This window comes from Protopterus annectens, chromosome 6.part0, assembly GCF_019279795.1.
Source record: "Protopterus annectens isolate FY-2018-M chromosome 6.part0, PAN1.0, whole genome shotgun sequence".
NCBI classification, from domain to species: Eukaryota; Metazoa; Chordata; order Ceratodontiformes; family Protopteridae; genus Protopterus; species Protopterus annectens.
Window position 1 is genome coordinate 736588864 of NC_056737.1, and position 22371 is coordinate 736611234.

Here is a 22371-nt window from a genome sequence, read left to right on the forward strand (position 1 = left end):
AATCTGATAAAGAGAAATGGCTTGGAGAAAATGCTTTCTGGAAGCATTCAAGTGTTTTCCCAGCTGAGAGGCTATACCATGCATCTTAGCTTGGATAACCTTTCTTTTAGGTTAGCTTGAGATTGTGTGTATGACTATTTAAAACATTTGTTCCTATTAGGAAGGTAAAACTTCAATATTTGAAGATATATATAGTTTTGTGTGTTACTATTAAGTTAATACATTTTAGGGGGCATTTTGTGTGTGTGTGTTTGTGTGTGTGTGTGTGTGTGTGTGTGTGTGTGTGTGTGTGTGTGTGTGTGTGTGTGTGTGTGTGTTTGTGTTTGGGGGTTTTCATTAAAACAAAACAGTTCTGTAAGATGTGACATAGACTCAAATCGAGATGACAAAAAGCAACTGTATAAAAGAGTAACCTGCCAAACATTACATGCATGTAACACAAAAGCTGATACTAGACATTTAACAAAAAGCTATTATATATAAAATGTATAAAAGGTGGGAATAATAATCTCTCAAAAATATGATGCTTTCTATAATGTCTTGAAATGTTAAGGATCTTACAGAAAAACACAAACAGCTTGAACTGTATTAAAAATGTAGAATACAAATAGCTATGCTACAGGAGACACATTTGGAAGAAAACTGAATATGTGAATTTCATAAAGATAGGTTTGCAGGATGCCACACTACTCCTGTCCCTCTATTGTCTGCTGTTTCCCACCTAGCTGCTGTTCTCCACTACTGGCTTCTTATTGCTTTTTTCTCCTATACCATCTTTTCTCTTTTCTAATAACAGTTAATAGTCTTCTCTATTAGGCTTTCACTCTGAGTATTTCAGGTACACACTAGACTTTGTTCTCAGCCCTCCTCACAGCTCCTGTGAGAGTCTGTTAATAATTCTCTGTACTTACAAACTTATAGATTTTTTGTTCTGCTTAATGTCTTCATCTGGTGTAGTCCCTCTCGGTTCGCCCTTCGCTTTGCTCAGGCTCACTACACTTTCTCTACCCTACCCCCATTCCCACCCCCCCCCACTTTACTTAAATGTATACCTTTAGTAGCTCCACCCTCACTGTTTAACAACCAATAAAATCCCTCAAAATACTTCCATACCACTCCTCTCCTCCACCACGTCTTCTCCTTAACAAACCAGGTTCTCCCACTACTATCTAAAAGCCTTAAAACATTAATTGCACCCACTCCAGCTACTTCTATATCTAAAACCTTCACAACATGTCCAAAACTTTTCAAAGGTTTATTCTATCAACCTCCATCATTACTGCTGTCCTCACACTCTATCAAGCTACTTCCCCAATACCTGTATACTCACACTACCTGTAACATCTACTACCCAAAGTACTCCATTATTACCTAATATACATAGCTTTTCTGACTTCTCACCCTCCCTATTTATATGCAACTCCACTCATCTAACTAAAACCACACTTCCCACAAACTACACCAAAGTTATGTTAGCTCATCCATCACTCTCTGTTACAATCTCCTTTCAAAACTGAAACAACCCATACAGTAATTAACCTACTTCTGGAACTATCAAAATGCAGAGACGCACAAAATGCCCTTCAATCAGTCAGTCGCAAACCAAGACCTACACATAATAACAATAAATACACATAGTATCTGCAACAAAATTGCTGAATTCCAAGGCTGACTAACTCATTATTCCCCAGTAATCATAGCAGTAACTGAAACCTTGCTGAAACCTAACATATCAGATAATGAAATTATCCCACCAGGATACACCATGCTTCTCAACAATAGACTCCATAAAAAAGGCAGCAGCATAGCATTAATATACTGTGACTCTTTTACAATTACACCTTTTCAAACACCAGTTCCCACTTTCGGTAACTTAGAAATACTAATAACATCCTTTCACATAAATAGAAATAAGAAAATATGTATTATCATACTCTATATTCTTCCTGGACACATACAAACTGGCAGATTTAGGTCCCACAAACACCAAATTCCAAAAGCAGCATATAATTCTGACTTTTTATGTAAAAATAACACATGTAAGTGCTTTTGTTTAGACAGTGTAAACTTCATCAGACAAAAGCATAATTTAAAACAAGCATTTAAATAGTGCACAGTTCATTCTGATTGGGCACAAGGAGCTAGCAGTAACAAGAACAAGAACCATTAACCCTTTAGTCACAATATTCATTCTCAAATATAAGTTAAAAAATACATAATAAATTAAAAAACATATAATATGCTAAAAAACTTTAAATTCCAATTAAAAAAACACAATTCTAAATGTCGTTCTCTAGTGTTCCAATATTTCTACTCTAAAAAAAAATTTTATACATAAATTCATGATACTTTTGCCAAAGCACATTCCTATTCTTTATGCTATTTTATTTCTTTCAAGGGCCTTAAGTTTTAGGACAGGAGTAATAGAAATCCTGTCATTAATGCCAGGCCATTTGTCGGCATGCAGTAAAATCTGCCACCTAAGCTCTTTTGTTTCTAACATTGCCCCCCAGGGTTTCTTGTCATTGATATCCACATGATAGATAGCTATGAAACAGAAATTGGATGTAGGCCTTTTTACCTCTGTGATCCTATTTGATTTATCCAAGGCTTTTGATACAGTATCACACACCAAATTATTGCAAAAACTAGAAACTATAGGCTGCTCTCCAAATACATTAACATGGTTTTCTAGCTATCTACAAACAAGGAAACAATCTGTCAAATGGAAAATAAACACTCAGACCACATTGAAAACAATACAGGAGTTCCCCAAGGTTCAATTTTGACCACTTATCTTTAATATATTTATATATGATCTATATAAAGCATCCCAACAAAGTACCCTTGTCCAGTATACTGATGACTCCACCATAATCTTCACTGCCAGTAATTTATCAGACCTACAAAAGATTACAGAAAGCATTTTTACATCCATAAAAGCATGGCTAACCAGTGTCCAATTATTATTGAACACCAAGAAATCAAAGCTCCTGTTATTTACATCAAAAGGGCATAGCAAAATTAATTTAAAATGGGTGGCGAAAGCCAAACACATTCTGACTAGGCTTATAAATGCCCTAGGGCAGATAGCCTAGTATGAACCTATGAACCTATGAACCTAAAAGCCCCATGTTCTGACTTCAAAATTCTTTCACAAAACAAGAAGATAATTGAGCAAGTCAAAACAGCAAAACTACTAGGAGTAATGATGTCAAACTCACATTTTAACACCATAGTTTGAATACAATAAAAAAAAAACACTTTAAACTAGGTAAACTCTACCATCACAAACTTTTCTTGGCCAAATCTACCAAAATGAAACTTGCCAACACCCTGTTTATTCCTTCCATCCTCTATGGAAGTTCCATTTTCAACAGCCTCCGTACATCACTTAGTAATAAACTTCAATCTTGCTACTACAAAATAGCAAAGTTTGCCTCAGGAATGACTAGCTGATCAAATCATTGTCAAGTCATCTCTGAATTAAACTGGCTTGAATTCCCTGAATACCTACACTATACACAACTTACCCTTGCCCATAAACTCATTTACAAACCTAATAACTGCCCATCACTCCATCCTATCCTACAAACTTATATGCCAACCCGCAATCTATGTTCCACAAACAAGCAGCTTTTAAGTATATCTAAACCCAACAAGAGAGACAGTCAGAGCCTATATTCCTACAAGATTACAAACCTCTGTAATGATGTACCTTCCTTCAACACTCAACTAGACTCCATAAAAACCTTCAAAGATACACTAAAATCTCACTACCTTAATAGTCGTATTTGTACCTGTCCAAGCAATCCAAACCCACCATAATTGTATGTAATTCCACTATCCCAAACTCCACCACTACTTCCCTGTTGTTGCAAATGCAAATGTACAGTATGTATCGTGTACTCTACACTGCTATTTCCATCATTATACTTCTTAGTCTTTGTGTTCCCTTAGCATATACATTTTCTAGCTGTACAGCAAAGTCATTATCAATATTGCATCAATACATATGCTTATTGTCTAACTCTACCTCTCATTTCCTACCTCTTTGTAACCAAATGTGAATCAGACTTATAATCCTGACATTTTATTTGATTACACACCATCTATTTTTTATATTTGTGGAATTCATCTTTATCAATCTGCTAGGCATTATTTTTGTCATTGTTTTTAGTGTTAACTTCTTTATATACACAAATTGTCTCTGTATTTAAAATTTATATGTACAGCTTTTCTGTACTTTTATGGGGCCTCCACTGAAAATGGGTCTCTGACTCAGTGGACTTTCCAGGTCAACAAATGTCAATAAATAAATATTATTCAGCAGAATACCTGGGGCAATGGCAAAGAGTACTATTTAAATTAATTGCAAGAGGAGCTCCAATAGTAATAGAAGAGGATAAAAAAGACAATAATGGTAGATTTGTAGTACTAAGGGGCAACTGGCAAGGGAGGAAGATTACACTAGCATTTATTTATTTTTCACTGAAAACTGCTATAATGAAACATAAGAAAATTCTGGGGAAAATAATCAGATTTTAGCAAGGAATATTACTTATAGGTGCAGACTAGAATTTGATTTGCAATAGTGAAGATGTGTCTGGGGGGCCTAGAAGGGAAAATATAACAACAGAGGGTAGATTTTTAAAGACATTTATGAAACTATTTGGCATGGAAGATGGGAATTCGGTACTAGGAGTTCAAAGTGAATTTACATATTATTCTCACGATACAAAAAAAAACGGGCTAGGCTAGACAGAATTCACATTTCACAGGAACATGTCATTTCATTGAAGGTCTTGATACACACCCAATAACTATTTCAGATCATGTGCCAGTATAATAATTAAAACAAAAACACAGGATAATGAAATAAAAATGAGACACTGGCACTTTTCCACCTATCTGTTGAAAAGAGAGGAATTTAAGGAATGGGTAGTGGAAATTATTCAGGAGCTATTTGAGAAGATAGAAATTCCTTCTGAAATATAGCTAGGGAGTGGGATAAAATTAATGTGGAGTTTAAAAATAGTGTGGAAATAAAAGAAAGGGAGACATGGTTAAGAAATAACAATAATTATTTTGAGGGGCTGACAAAGTATTGCAAAATAGGGGGAAACTCGCAGAAAAAGAAGAGGAGCAACTGCAGAATGCTAAACAGAAAATAAGGGATTATCTCAATAATATGCATGAGTTTAGAAAGACTACTGTTAAGCAACTGTTTTTTGACAATAGCTCTTGAGCACAAAAACTTTTAGCACAATGATTCAGGCAACAGAAAGTAGAAAGGGCTGTCAACAAGCTTAGGGAGCCTATAGCAAGGAAGATAACAAGGGATCCTGTAGAAGCATTATAAATATTTTGGAAATTCTATGAAAGTCTATATAAAGCAGAGAAATATGGAAATCAAGAAAAGGTACAAATGGAAGTGTTTATGAAAGAATTATATATGCCAAGGTTAGATGCAGAGGAGGTTCAGTTGCTAACAGGATAGGAGGAGATGAAATAAAAATGGTGATGTATAATCTATGGGAAAGTCCCCAGGAATAGATGCTATTCATGTGGAAGTTTAGAAGCTAGGAGGGAAAAATTGATAAAGATCTGGAAGGGTTTATTTAACAGTATTTTAAGAGGTAGAGAGGTATCAACATCCTGGAAGAAAGTGGTGGTATCTGTAATACCTTAAGAGGGTAAAGATCCATCAGGTCCAGATTCATACAGGCCCATTTCAATACTAAACCATTTGTTATAAAGTGTTTATGTCTATAATGGCTAAAAGAATGGGAAAAGTGATGCTAAAATTGATAGATATGGATCAATGATTTGACAACATTAACAGAACACTGATGATCCAGAAGGAAGCAGAATATAAAAAAATACCACTGTTGTTGGTGGGTCTTGATGCAGAGAAAGCATTTGACAGAGTAAGCTGGAACTGTATGAGCAGAGCAATGGAAGCATTTGCATTTCCTGATAAAATTATAAGGTTGATTAGGAGGATATATGAGGGATCAGAGGTAAAATTAAAGTGGGTGGGGTCCTCTCTGATCATTTCTGCTTGAGCAGAGGAACCAGGCAGGGGTGTCTTCTCTCCCCTTTGTTATTTGCATTATATTTAGAAACACTGGCACAGAAAATAAGGGACTCAGAAATTCAATGATATAATCGGTATGGTAGTCAAGAAAAGCTGGCTGTATTTGTAGATGTCATTATTTTATACCTGACAAAAGCAGAAAGGGATATTACAGTGCTGTGGAACATATTGAGACCATTTCAGATCTTTTTGAGATACAAAATTAATGAAGTTAAAACAAAGGCAATACCGGCAAATTATGTACCCACATACAAATTGGTTCAACAATATCCATACTTATGGGGACATGATAAAATGAAATATTTAGGAGTATGGATTAAAAATGATTCTGGTGTGGCAGGTAAGGATATGTCGGATGAGATTAAACAAAAATGATACAAAAACTGAGAAAATGGAAGTGATTAAAATGTTTTTAGCCCCTTTAGTCTTAGTCGCAGGTCAGGCCTATTTTTATCAGCCAGAGAAGAAGTCATGGATAGCAATTAATAAAGTGATGAAGTATTTTATATGGGAGGGAAAGATGGCAAGAGTCAAGTGGGATAAGCTTATTCTTCCAACAGAAGAGGGCAGATTAGGATTACCCAATCTGAAATGGTATTTCAGAGCAACATAGTTAAGGCTCCTGTACATAGCACAAGCAGAAAACTATAATTCAAAGTGGAAAGAGATGATGATGAAACAAGGGGGAGGCTCAAAAAACAAGGAGAGACTGGGATTTTGGATGCAGACCTTTAAGGAGAATAACAATAATCATACAGAATAATATAATCATAAAGTAGCAAAAAGTATTCTACTAACTAAGCCAACACATGAATGGAGAAAGCAGATTCTGCTGATAGGGATGACTGCAACTAGGGATACAGACAATAGGCAAGAGGGGGCTGGAATTTATGAGAGAAAACCTACAAAGAAACGAAGGTATTGGGAGCAAATAACTAGAGAGGGAAAAGTAATAGAATGAGAAGACACCAAGAACTTATTTGGTCTGCAGGTTAGAGATTGCCTTCTGTATTAAGGACCGATATCAGAGTGTAGGCAAAGAGAAAGAAATAGGGAGTCCTAAACAAAAGACCAGAACTGGAAGAGTTTTTAGTAGAATATAGAACAGAAGTTGCTGTCAAGAAAGGAATAATTAGTGGAGTATATAAAATATTGCATGATAACTATAACAATAAATCAGAGGAGGTTACAAAAGATTGAGAAGAGAGAGATTGGATAATTATTTCATAAAGAAACAATTGGAGGGATATATGCATGTCTCCCAAATATGCAGCAAAGTCTAGAAGATTTATGATCTTTGCTTGGAAGTGTTTACACAGGTATTTTTATACTGCAAACAATTTTTAGTCAGGTAGAGAGCAAATGTTGGAGGTGTGATGGGGAAGAAAGAGGTAACTGGGAACATATTTTCTGGGAGTGTAATGAGTTGGCAGACCTTAAAGATTCACTGCAGACTGCTCTGTTGTTGATGCTGGGTGAGCAAACTGATGTAACTAAGGAAATGATTTTTGAGGTATGATACAGAATCGGAATTGCCTAGACATAGTAAGGCCTAGTAATTATGGTAGCTGCCAAAAGACCAATTACTAAAAAGTGGAAATCAAAATCTAAACCAACTTCATTAGAAGTAGCAAAGATAGTAACAGAGATAAAACAACTGGAATTGGGATCTTTAGAAAAAGGTAGGAGCAAATTACATAAGAAAAAAATGGGAAGTGTGGGATCAATACATGCAGAGGAGGAATGAGGTTTAAAAAAAGGCAGGAAGTAAATGGGATATGTAATGGTTGACTGACAATGACTCGATATATTATAAGTGATTTATAATGTTTGCAGCTACAGTCGTGTCAGCATGGTTTGCAATGTATAATGTTTGCAACTGAAAAAAAAAAACAAAAAACATTCTATTAAAACATCATATCCTTGGTTATGAAAGTGCAATGCAAACCCAAGTACAGCAAAATCTGGCAAAGTTACATACCTGGAGGAGTAATGTGTCAGTCAAAAGAGTCCATCAATAACAACCACCTGGAGAGAGTAATAGAAATGACCTCAGATTTATCCCCCATATAAATCATCTTTGTATACATTATTAGCAAACTGACAGATGCCCTTCAAAGATCTAGTAAATGTTAGATCTGCAATGGTTATGACTTCCCTCTCTATACTACCATTATTAAAACTACCCAGAATTCTCAGAACCATTGTGAAATCCTAGTTCTTTCTATTTAAAACATCAAGCAAAATACAACACAAGAGGACTTAAAAGAATGCACATCTTTCCACATCTAGAATATGAAAGCAGATGAGAGAAATTAAGCATTTTCCCAAACGTATACCAAAGCAGTAGAGAAGAATTAGAAGAGACTTTGCCTATAAGCCCTTCATAGATAAATGTTTCTTTAATGTTTTAGGTACAAAATCAGAAATGTAAGGTTAAATTTAAGGTATCCAGACCGGATCTCATTAGATAACTGCCAAGCACTGTTGCAGTAGTTTGTAAGTAGAGTAGTGCTCTTCTAGCATGATCTACCTATAGGTACAAAGGAGTTAGCAAATACAGGCAGGGTCAAAAATAGTGTAGAGGGTCTTTCTGAACAGGAAACATTGCATAAGTTAATTACTTAACACATTTTTTTCTTAGTATATACAGTCCCCTGCTTGAAAATTCATACACACGCACACACATACACACACACACACACACACACACACACACACACACACACACACACACACACACACACACAAACACACACACATATATATATATATATATATATATATATATATATATATATATATATATATATGCTACCCTTAATATGTGTTATGAAATCCAAGTTTGTAAGTACGCATGGCCAGAAGTCACCAGAGGAATGAAAAAATGCAATGTGTTTCTGTGCAGAAGGTGACCTGACTAGTAACATAGTCAGAGATACTTATGTGTGTGTGTGTGTGTGTGTATGTGTGTATATATATATATATATATATATATATATATATATATATATATATATATATATATATATGGGTCTACTATACATGATTGAAATTTCAGGAAGCAGAAACCCATATGGCCGAGACCATATGTTCGACATTTGAAATTTCGAACATGTAAAACAATTTTGCAATTTAAATATACCAACTCCGAGATCGGACAACAGTGCAGAAGATGGGAATCTTCCCATTTTGAACTATACAGAGATGCCTGTTCTGCATGATGGAAATTTCAAAAGTCGATCATATGGTCTCGGCCATATGGGTTTCTGCTTTCTGAAATTTCGATCATGTGTAGGTGACCCATATGTATGTGTGTATATATATATATATATATATATATATATATATATATATATATATATATATATATTAGTCAGGTCAGCTTCTGCATAGAAACATATTGCATCATTTCATTTCTCTGGTGACTTCTGGCCATGCGTTCTTACAAACTTGGATTTCATAACACATATTAAGGGTGGCATATAAACATGCAGGCCTGAAGTGCTGAATTATCTGAATAATGCAAGCTGAGGTCTGGATATAATGATTATTCTTATTATAATAATGAAAGGGAAAGTAATTCTGCTGAAGAAGCTTAGTAAAAATGAAATATCAGAAAGTATATTATATACATGTCTAATAAAAGAAAACCTAAATTGAACCATTTAATCACATTCCAAGCTGAAACAAATGTGTTAAGGTAAATAGCCTTTACTGGGCTGAAGGGACAAGTGAGAGAGTTTTTTATCACCTACAACTTCCCAAGGCACAGAAAGCATAGTGGCAAATGTTTACACTGAATGACATACATCTGGCAATGGAACAGAATTTCAAAGACTATAGTGTTCTTCAAAGAACCATATACTTTGATCAAGAATCCTGCAGAGGTATTTCATCTTCTAACCAAGTTTTTCCTAACTGCACCATCACTCTCAAAGTTTGTAGGTTGTTAAAATGTCTCCATAAAAATTGAGTGTTTGGAAGCCTTAAGACTTACAGTACTGAAATGGTTCTAGGGTATGATTAAATGCCACTAGAGAGCTACAGTAAGTTTCTTACAGGCTTTAACTTTTTATTTCTTGAATATGATTCAGAAACTGGCAGAACTGAATTCAAAGGTTTCTTACTGTCACAGTTCAATTCCAAATTATCCTGCTGTTCAGTGACGGTGAGTTTCTTTGTAAGTCTGGCAGCTATGGGCTTATGTTGCTTATAAACATTTGTTTTACGATCACTGCAGAAAGTTTTGGTTGAACATCGTAAAAGAAGTGCATTTAACTTATGGATCTAGGCCAAGGCAAGTTTGTGAAAGGCAAAAAATCTTCAGACTAATGAAGCCTATTGTTAACCCATTTAAAACTAGTTTCATCTTCTGTATATCAGTAGTCTATTTTTTGCCATGGCCATTTATTTTGATGCCATGAATTGGAAATGCTTTTTAAATGTTGTACAGAATGTTGGCATTAGTCCTGAGATTAAAAGATGGATGCAAATTACGAGTAGAAATTGTGTGGTCTGGATGCTTTTAAGTGGCACATTATGGTTCAAATTTCAGTCAGAAAGAAGGACCAACCAGTGTTGTCCCCGTTTGTCTTTGTGTTACCTTTCCTGTTTTTGTTGGTATTTTGTTTTTAGTAGGTGAATGTTTTGCTTTGGTCAACTTGCCTTATCAGGGTACCAGTAGTGTGAGTTTACAGAGATGGGACAGTTTATTTGCTAGATCAAGTTTGTGGTATATATAACTAATGGACTTTTATAAGCATTTCTTTCTTCCTCTTTTCAAATGGTAGTAGGTACTGAAGCACAAATACCTACTCCCCTATGTCTAATTCTGTCCCTCTTCCTATAGTAACTACCTTGTTGTTCCATGATTCTCAGGAGTCACTTTAAAAATCTGCTTTGTAAACAGAAGCCAGAATACATCATCACTCAACCCCAAAGAATTCAACTTTCTCCTGATGGGTGACTTACCCAGGAGAATCCTCTTAGCTTCTCAGGAAAAGCATCATATCATTAAGGTGAAAGATTCAACATGTAGTTTATCACAATGGTAGAGAAATTGTTTCTTAATACCACTCTGTCCCAAATGCCTAAAGTTAAAAGAGCATCCTTTGAGCAAGAGATGGTTTCCAGAACTTCCCTACTGCCATACCGCTTAAACTCTGCACATTCAAAATCTTGGCACAGGTCTTTAAAATGCATAGCACAGGGTCAGGTCAGAATGGGGATCACTATCTTATTTTTCATAATCAATGTTTTTCACAGAGAAAATGAAGTCTTGTTAGTAACAATGAATCACTGCATGGGCTTTCAGTTTTTTAATGATGTTTGCACCCTCATACATGTCTAATTCTATAACAAAAGCCAATACATTTAGGAGAAACAAAGTTAAAACTCAGGGCAAATATTATAGTACTATGCCTAACCTCCTTAAAGGACAACAAAAAGGTAGCCTTCCAGTACTAAACAAACTAACATATGAACTTGCACAAGGCTGCACTACCCATGTTTTTCTAGCTGCATTATCTTGGAGCTGTTTGATATGTTTATCAATGCATGTTCAATTAAGTGTCAAAAAATGTTTATCTTTTACATTTGATAAAAAAAAAATAAACTTTAGAGACTGAATGGGTCAGATCAGTCACTTACAGAGATAAGTTTGTTTCTATTCCCCACAAGACCTTAACTTGATTACTGACTGGCTCAAGCATTGAAGGAACGACTGTAGGGGAAACAGGAAAAAATGGACTGATACCAGCTTGTCCAACTTGGAGTGAAATCCATGAGCTGGTCCGCTGTAGGAGGACAGTGATGCTCATGGCTTGCCTAACAGTAAAAAAAACGCTGCATCGGACAATGGCATACATGAAAACATGTATATGTCCAACCAGAATTGTAAGCCTTTGCTTCGGTGTAGCAGGCATCACAGTTGCAGCTAGGGGATTATGGATTTCAAAGCTTAATAAAAAATCTCTGAACCATCACAGAAAATGGCACTTCTGTGGTACTTGATCATGCCCTTAAGGTAAATGGGCAAAAGGGGTCATAGCTTCATAGGGTTATACTAGGCTATCAACCGCCTGGGTCTTTATATGCCTAGCTGTGCAACCCCAACCCAGTTTTTCATTGAGTGCATTGGACACCTGTATGGTGGGGATATGTTAGTAAGGAGGTAGCTAAGGATTATGTGGTGGGGGGTGTACTAGTTTGGGATTAGTTAATTTACTGTCAGCCTCTGTCCATCAGAAACATGGGGGTTAGACTTGGGGATAAATATTAGATTGTCAGTTTGCAAACTATTAAACAGCTAGCCAATTACCAGAGGTTAGAATCAAACCCTGTGCCTTGTATCTGTGAGGTAAAGACCTTAAACATTATACCAAAGCCTTCATAAAAAAATGAATGCCCCAGTTTTATCGCTCCACTGCACCATTGAGACAAGTGTAAATGTACAGACTTCTGGCACTGGCCAGGAATTGAACCTTGGTCAATTGCTTGGAAGGCAGCTATGCTCACCACTATACCATCAATGCTACAATAATGGGTTCATAGGGTGACTGGTGAAGATGGCTGATAGTTAAGGCTGGATTGAGGACCAAATGATAGAGCAAAACAATGGCAAGGACTGAAGAATATTCTTAGCATTCTGAAAATTAATTATTAATACAGTGAGAACATCTAATGATAAAGGAGGTTCTGTATATAGTTATGTTAGAGGTACATTGTTACAACTGCACTCTGTTGTTACTCAGAGGTAAAGATACGATCTTCTAATACTCAGAAAACTGAAATGCATCTCCCAAATTTAGAAAATGTAAAACATTAGGCTTTAGATAGAAAGTCATAGCTTTATTTAACCATTATAGTATAAAAGCTCACATTTGAAAATTGTTATATAAGTGACACTAAATTAATAAATATTAAAAAAAAAAACAAAAAACAACAGACCTATTTTTTATGTTTGTTAACTGTGTAGTCCTTCTATGACTGGGTGATCTTCCTCAGTCTCTTTTCAGTCATTAACAATACTACAAGGGCAGGGTTAAATACCCTTTATATATCTCTCTATATCCATATCGGGCTATCTGGATGTATGTATCTAGATTTATATATCTATAGTTCTATATATATGTACATATATATATATATATATATATATATATATGTTCCCTGTTAGATGAACAAACGCTTAAAATGTCGATTATGACATGCTCGACAGCTTTTAAGCGAATATTCATCTAAGCAAAACCAGAGAATTTCGAAACGTTAGAGTTGGCCAGCCATGAGGAAGCCAACAGCTGATGTCAGAATGTTCACCCTGTCTTGCTGTTCTTACAGTCCTCCACTGTGGTGTGGTCTCGACGTTCATCCTGTGAAATGTTCTGACAGTCCTCCACTGTGGTGTGATCTCGGAGTTGGTATATTTAAGTGGGAGTGGGGGGGGGGGACGAAACCCCCCCACTTTATTTTGTTTGTCCTTTTGTTTTTTTTTGGGGGGGGTTGTAATGGTGTACAGTACATTGTAGCCATCAGCCGTTGGCTTCCTGATGGCTGGCCAACTATAACTTTTCGAAACTCCTTGTTTCAATATTCTGGGGTTTCGATTAGATGAAGTTCAATTAAAATCTGTTGAGCGTGTCGTACTTCGCATTTTAAGTGTTCGTTCATTTAATATAGACCCTATAAATATATATATATATATATATATATATATATATATATATATATATATATATATACACACACACACACACACACACACACACACACACACACACACACACATATATATATATATATATATATATATATATATATCTCACAGGAAAAACTGGTACTTGTGAGCAACAAAGCTGCTGGCTGAGAATCCTAAAAAATCAGAAACAAAGAACTATGCACTAAGTACAAGCTCAGTTTAAAGTTAGTAATTAAGCACTTGTTTATAAATCCAAACTTCTTTACTGAAAAACAAATAGATGAGCATTTTCACTCTTAAAAGATCTTCATCAAATCTAGCTCCAGCTTACATGACATGCAGTATTTATCTGCTTTAACACAGAGATCATTGTCAGTTCACTTGAGACGAGGTCATAAATATATGTCATAGGCTGTTCATTCAAGTTACAATAGGATAAGTCTCATCTTTGGTACCTGTTCTGCATATTTATTCCAACTGATAGCTAATAAGTTATAGTTTATGTGCTTAATTCCTATTTAAGTGGCTAGTGCCTAATGAATATAGTTTACATAAATCTTGTTCCCAGCTATGTATGACTATTAGTACATCATTGTATCTGTGATGTGTTAAGTAGATGCTATTTGCAATGTTTAAATGGGACAAGAAGCAATAAAAAATATGCGACAACCAGTCAAATTAAAATCCTTAAGTATTATACAGTAGTAATCATAACTGCAGTTAGTCAAGACGATCTGGCTGAATCTGTGACTGGGAGCACCTGCCTTATATTCTTTATGTCAGGTAGAACACCACCCTTTCCATGATGGGATGAATTCACATTTTTAGTGATATATCAATTATAAATGTGTTCAGAGAGACAAGAAAAGGCTCTCTATGTGCTAGGTCTAAGATAAATTGCAGCACTATGTGACAGTGAACCAAACAGGGTTAAATGAGGAAAGAGATAATTGACTCCTATTTCAAGTTTGTTTCATCTAAATGTTGTCAAACAGGTACATAATAAGAGGTTATCAGTAACATCTGTCATCAGCCCTAGTTACCACAGTTGTAATCCCTATTAAACAGTAAAGTGTAGTAACCACCATGGGAATTGTACCAGTGCCTGCTGCAAAAAAAAAAAAAAAAAAAAAAAAAAAAAATTTGCATAGATGTTTAGGGAAAGTAGAAAAATATGCAACTGGACAAACTGTCTAGTCCTAGGTAGTATTCTGAATTTACTTGATTATTACTTATAAGTAAGATATTAATCCATCTGTGATGAAAGGAGATACTGCCAGCCCAGCTAGCTGGAATTTTGTAAATAATTATATGTCATTAGTGAATATCGAAATGATTTATACAAGATACTTGTGTTACAAATGTATTAGAACTGTATGCCATGTGTATATCAAATTGCTTGTACAGGAACAAGCAACAGGAATGTACATACAATATTGTAACTGCTTAAATGTTCATAGGTTCATATGTAGGTACTAGGCTATTGGCCCTGGGGCCTATATAAGCCTAACCAAAAAGGTTCCCTGGCTTTCACCACCCAAGAAAATTATTTTCCTGTGCCCCTGTCAAGCAGTGCCACAGAAGTGATCCCCGGGGTGAATTTTCTATTTCCCATCCAGTCGTCAAGATTTTTCTTAAAGGGGGACAATGAGGAGCTTCGCTTGACATAAACAGGTAGTTTGTTCCAGAGTATGGGAAGTCTCTGGGACAGGAATCTATCCCTCCAGGATGTTCTGTTTATTGTGGTGACAAGGTTTGGGTCCCTGGAGCATGTGGTTTGGAGAGACTGGATTTCTTTAAGTGTAGCATGTCCAACAGCTCTGGGTTTGACAAAGCTTTGTATGTTAAGCAGAGATCACCTCTGAGTAGGCGATATGCGACGGAGTAGAGCTGGAGTTTTTTGAGATGGTCTGCATATGGCATCTGTTTGAGACCGGTAATCCTCTTAGTGAGGTATTTCTGTGGCCTTTTCAATTGTTGTAGTTGTCTTGTGAGATACATGCCAAATGGGGCATTGTACTCTATAATGGGTCTGATGAGGGATGAGTAGAGAGGAACAATGACCTCCTTTTTTCTAGAGGAGAACCCTTTTGTGATGAGGTGTGCCATGTAGAAGGATTTCTGTGGTGATGTGGTTATCAAAGGAGAGACTACTGTCCACCTGTGTCCTGAGGTCTCATCACATTTTCAGTGTTTAGTGAGCTACCGCCTACGTGGTAGTTCATGGGTACCATTTTTCCCAGAGGGGATGACAACGCACTTCTTGGCATTGAGCGTGAGGCCATGACTTTGACTCCAAGCATCTGTCTCTGTGAGGCCCTTTTGTGGAATGTCTACATCATTAGGTGATTCTATTATGGCTCCTAGTTTGCAGTCATCTGCGAACTTTGTTAGCCAAAGACCTTCTGTGCTGGCCTGCACTTCAGAGAAGTAGATGCCGAACAGGAGAGGACCCAGGACCGAATCCTGTAGTACTCCACTCCTCACTGATCTGAAGTCGGACTTGGAGATGACTGCTTTTACTGTGTGGGTTCTGTCAGTGAGCCAGTTGGCCACCCATCTTATGACATAGGGATTTATGCCTAGTTTTGTGAGTTTATCTATAATTCCAGAGTGGGGGATTTTATCAAAAACCTTGGCGAGGTCAAGATAGGCTGTGTGCACTACCTTGCCCTCATCTACAGCTCTAGTGACTGCTTCAAAGAAGTTAATCAGGTTTAGTAGACATGATCTACCTTTTACAAACCCAAACTAAGCGGGGTCCAGAGTTTGGAGGTTAACTATGTTTTTGTTTATAAGCTCCAAGATGATACGTTCCATGGCCTTGCAGACCAGACTCGTCAGGCTAATGGGGCGTATATATATTTAACAGTGGAAACTGGAATACAGGAGGTTAACTTTAGAAAAATAACTGAAATTAAATTACTTTCTGGCTAGCTGGAATTTTGTAAATAATTATATGTCATTGGTGAATATCAAAATGATTTATACAAGATACTTTACTTGTGTTACAAATATATTAGAACTGTACGTCATGTGTATATCAAATTGCTTTTACAGACACGTGTTGAAGAGGGTATTTTCAGAGTGCTGTTTGAAATGTAGCTACAGCGTGCTCTACTGGAAGAGAACAGAAGTGTATATACACTATTGTAACTGCTTAAATGTATATATTTTAACGGTGGAAACTAGAATACAGGAGGTTAACTTCAAAAAAATAACTGAAATTAAATTACTTTATAGCTAGGCCATAAAATATGCTATCTTTCAGTTTTCAATACAGCAAGAGACACAATGTCCATAGTAGGAAACTTTCTGTATTATCTTTAGGGTGAAGTAATTATTAGTCTTGAAAGCATGAAGGAATGCAATTGTTTTATGACTTGAAGCATATGCCAGAGATCTGATGAAGCCCTTGTCTGTATAATTTTACAGGTAGATGCTAAATACTGCCAACTTCATCAATGGTTGTTTGGCCTGGGAACTAGAGGTCAGATGACAAGAAATTATGTCATTCTGCAAGTTATCCGAGCAGTCATATTTGAGATATTAATAAAACAGGAACAAACCACTTGCTGACAAACAGGATAAACCCCAGTGCTCCAGAAAAACTTGAATAATATTAATGAAACCAAAAGGAGCAACTAGGCTGATGCAGAGTCACAAGTAGAAATGAAAGGCAGAATCCTCAGGTTAAAATCCAAATGAAAGGCAAAATCCTCAGGTTAAAATCCAACTTTAATTCCACTGCAGGTCAGATAAGCGCTTTCACTCATTCATTTGAGCTTCATCAGATCATGTAACAAAGACCTTCAAGTACATAGGCTACATTTATACAGTTAAAACATCTCCTATTGGCTGCTTCTTGTTACATATTCATGAGTTAATCTAAGCTTAAAGATATATGCACATATAAGCATGCTGAGATGTATAAAATGAATATAAAAAAACATAAAAAAACATATAACAACTCTCCATGAACACTCAAGATGCTGTAATAAATATGTATATATAGATATATATATATATCAAAAGAAATCTATTACAAGGGGTAAAAACATATATGTTCCATCATTTATTATAAAATCTACAAACATTCCTCCGTTTGTTTAACATAGGTTTAATGGAGGCTCTCTCATTAAGACCTAGACCCCTATCTGCTCTCAATCTAACTATCCACATACTCTCCTTACTCTCAGTATGGTTCCTAATGTCACCTCCTCGTATACTGGGTTTAATATTCTCAAGAGCTCTAAATAGGAAATAATGTTCAGGACCTGCTTGGGCTACGTGCTTAGCTAAGGCATTGTGGGGTGAAGCCTTCCTAATGTGGTAAAGGTGTTCTCTTATCCTGTCTTTAAAACGATAATTGGTTTTGCCAACATAAAATGCATCACATATTTGGCACACTGCCAAATAAACTATATGAGTAGTATCACAGGTAGCTACAGCACGTATGCTAAAGTTAGTGTGCATGTCAGGATGTTCAAAAAATGGACTGGGGTCAAGAGAATTACAATAATTACAGCGTCCACATGGTTTTGTGTGTTCAGAAGGCATTGACCATTCATCCCTTTTTGAATAACATAGCATTCTCCTTAAATTTAATTTATTCCTATATAAAAAAGAGGGTTTAGTCCCCACAAGTTTACCGATGGTGTCATCAGTACAGAGAATAGGCCAGTGTTTCGTAATAATATTCTTGATTGCTGGACAATCAGTACTATATGGTAAAGAAACCCTTACATGAGTTGATCTATCATCTCTACCATTGTCTGTTGTAACGGATCCACCAGTAATAACTGGCCCAAAATAAGGGGCTGCTCTGTTCAGTCTAAGTTTATTGACATCTGAGAGATTGGACTCAATCTCTTGTGAGCTATAGCCCCGTTCTTCTAGCCTTATTTTAGGTCACTCACTTCATTTAGGAAGCCTTCTTCTGTGGCATTTAGCCTAGAGGTTCTCATCCCTTGGCCTCTAATGATATTCTTAAAAATATGCTGTGGGTGCATACTATCACGCTGTAATAGAGTATTAAAATAGCAAGGTTTTCTATAGACACCTGTATTAATCAAACCACATGCTAACTTTTCTATGTACAAGTCAAGAAATTCTATCTTCTCTCTAGAATGATTCATACTGAAGGTTAAATAGCCAGTGAGGTTGTTCAATATAGTATGGAACACAAACAAATCATCAACACTGCCTCTCCATAAAACAAAAACGTCATCCACGAAAGCGTCTATAAAAGTTACATGTCGTTTGAACATTTCTAAATTAAAGAGACTCTCAAATTCCCAAAATGCCAAAAACATGTTTGCATAGCTGTTGGCACAAGGTGTGCCCATGGCTCACCACCTCGCTGTTGGTAAAACTTGTTGTCATAGGTGAACAGATTGTTATTCAAAATGAGTTCAAGCAAATGTACAATGAGGTCTACTTTAACTGATGTATATTAGCTATGTAGAGTAGATACTCAGTGATATAAATCAGGCCTATATTGTTTGGTAACACAGTAAACAAGGACTTGATGTCAAGCGTTACAAAAATCAAGTTATCAACGTCACAAATGCCACCTAAGCAGTCATACAAATCTGATAAAACTGTTTGGAATCTTTCAGTACAACTTTGTTCTTATTTAATATAGGTGCAAATGTTTCTCAACATAGACAGAAAGGTTTTCAGTGATCCAACCCTGACCAGACACTATGGGTCTCATTGGTGGGTCAATGGAGTCTTTGTGAATCTTAGGTAACCCATGTATTGTTGGTACAAGTGGATTCTTGACAAAGAGATAGTCAAACAATTCTTGATCCAAGATATCACCTTTCAACATATCTAATAACATATTGTTTACGTGACTAATAGTGGCTTGCACTATTTGTTCGTTAACTTGTAAATAGAAATCATCTTCCAAGAGTTTAATCATAGCATCATGATATTTGCTAGTGTCCATAACTACTATTCGACCACCTTTATCAGCTGGTTTGATGGTTATGGACTGTAAGGACTGGAGTTTAAGTAAGCTAGTCTGCTCCCCTCTAGTCAAATTACCATTCTTCCTATATTTCTTTAGAGAAAAATATTCATACAAATCATCCTCAGTTAGTTTCAAATATGCCTCAACTAACGGATGATTAGGTGGGACAAAGTTGCTAAGCTTCTTAAACTTTGGTGGTCTAGTAATGTTATTGTCTGTCAATTCACTATCAGTTTTATCATGAAATAGCAGTTTAAGCATAAGTTTTCGACAAAAAAGTCTCATGTCTACTACAGTGTCTGTAAAGTTACTGTGTGCACTTGGTATAAAGTTTAGGCCTTTACATAATAATTTCTCATCACATTCAGTCAACAAATATCCTGAGATATTATGTATCATAGAATCTGCTGGTATCAAAATTTCAGCTGTATCTAATTTACTTTGTTCTTCCACATCTTCTTTATTGTCTGATGTGGTACAAACTCTTCTGATAATTTGCGTTTCTGTCTCCCTCTGCTCATAGAGCGTCCCCTTGTTATATTCTTGTCCTTTCGGACTGGGAGGGGAAAAGGGAGCTCACTTACTACTCCTGTAGTGATGGTGGTATGTACTTTGTGAGGTAACTTGGATCTCACTATGCCGTCATCTACTGACAACCTCTTATTGATCGGTCCCTTCACAACATGTACTGCTGGATATAAGTTAGTTCTGTCTGCAATATTATTCACAGTAGTAGGCTGACTAACTTCTTTATTGTTTGTATTAATAGAGCTAGATCCACTCTCACTATGTAAAATAGTAATTACATCATCAGTATCATTGGAAGTAGTAGTGCTATTAATGTTAGCTATATTTTGTACCCTATTACTAGGCGATACATTATTATGTACACAGTTAGTAATATCCACAGCTTCACAAGCATTATTAACAACATTAACATTTTCAGAACCAGTACTAGGTTCAGAACTCAGTTGTCTACCACTAGTATAGTCATTAGGTTTAATGGTAGCACTATAATGTCCATGTTTAGGCCAAGCGAAGACTTGTCCTAAATTAAAATCTCTATGATCTCTAATAATCTTGCTTCTCTTCTGTTGGAGAAGTTTCCGCTCTAAGGCTGATATTCCATCCAACAGGCTTTCAAATAGTGGTTCTATTACAGTACTTGGGAAACAAGAAAAAATTCTCTTTTGTTGTTTCTTAATGTTATTAGTGAGTTTCTCCTCTTCAGAGGCAAAAAAGTCAATAAGTAACTCCATGTACTGTTTGCTTACCTCCAAGTTCAGGCACTGCCACCATGAAAGCAACTCTGGATAATGTTCCCCCTGATTGGGCATGTTTAATATACGTAATCCTCTCGGTACAATTTCTGTGTCCAAACAATAACGAAAATGCAAGCGCTGTGTTTGCAAACGTTTCAAGTGTGCAAAGTCTTTCTCTAGACTGTCTAACAGGTGTTGTAGCTCATCAAGGTCGGGTGTCGCCGTATCCGCATCATCAAAGCGCTCCAAAGCGCCGAATTGCCAGGAAGTGACTGTTGAACAGACGAGATTCTGTTCAAACCTCTTCTGTAGATGAGCGACTGAGCCCAGGTGCGCTAAGCAAACGCTGTTCACTTGAATAATATTAATGAAACGAAAAGGAGCAACTACTCAAATGAATGAGTGAAAGCGCTTATCTGACCTGCAGTGGAATTAAAGTTGGATTTTAACCTGAGGATTTTGCCTTTCATTTGGATTTTAACCTGAGGATTCTGCCTTTCATTTCTACTTGTGACTCTGCATCAGCCTAGTTGCTCCTTTTGGTTTCATTAATATTATTCAAGTTTTTCTGGAGCACTGGGCGTTTATCCTGTTTGTCAGCAAGTGGTTTGTTCCTGTTTTATTAGTTTCATTTTTTCTTGCTGACTTTGGAGCAGAGTCTACTACCAGTGAACAGCGTTTGCTTAGCGCACAACTTTTGTTTGTATCTTTACCTTGCATACAGACATTTTTGGCTATTTTTTGTGCCTTTGCACTATTTTTTCTATTATGCAGAGTCAGAGTGAAACTGTAGATATTGAGCTAGACTATGAGCCCCGAGGTGTAGACCTGGGCTCAGTCGCTCATCTACAGAAGAGGTTTGAACAGAATCTCGTCTGTTCAACAGTCACTTCCTGGCAATTCGGCTTTGGGCGCTTTGATGATCTTGGATCTGGCGACACCCGACCTTGATGAGCTACAACGCCTGTTAGACAGTCTAGAGAAAGACTTTGCACACTTGAAACGTTTGCAAACACAGCGCTTGCATTTTCGTTATTGTTTGGACACAAAAATTGTACCGAGAGGATTACGTATATTAAACATGCCCAATCAGGGGGAACATTATCCAGAGTTGCTTTCAAGGTGGCAGCACCTGAACTTGGAGGTAAGCAAACAGTACATGGAGTTACTTATTGACTTTTTTGCCTCTGAAGAGGAGAAACTCACTAATAACATTAAGAAACAACAAAAGAGATTTTTTTCTTGTTTCCCAGGTACTGTAATAGAACCACTATTTGAAAGCCTGTTGGATGGAATATCAGCCTTAGAGCGGAAACTTCTCCAACAGAAG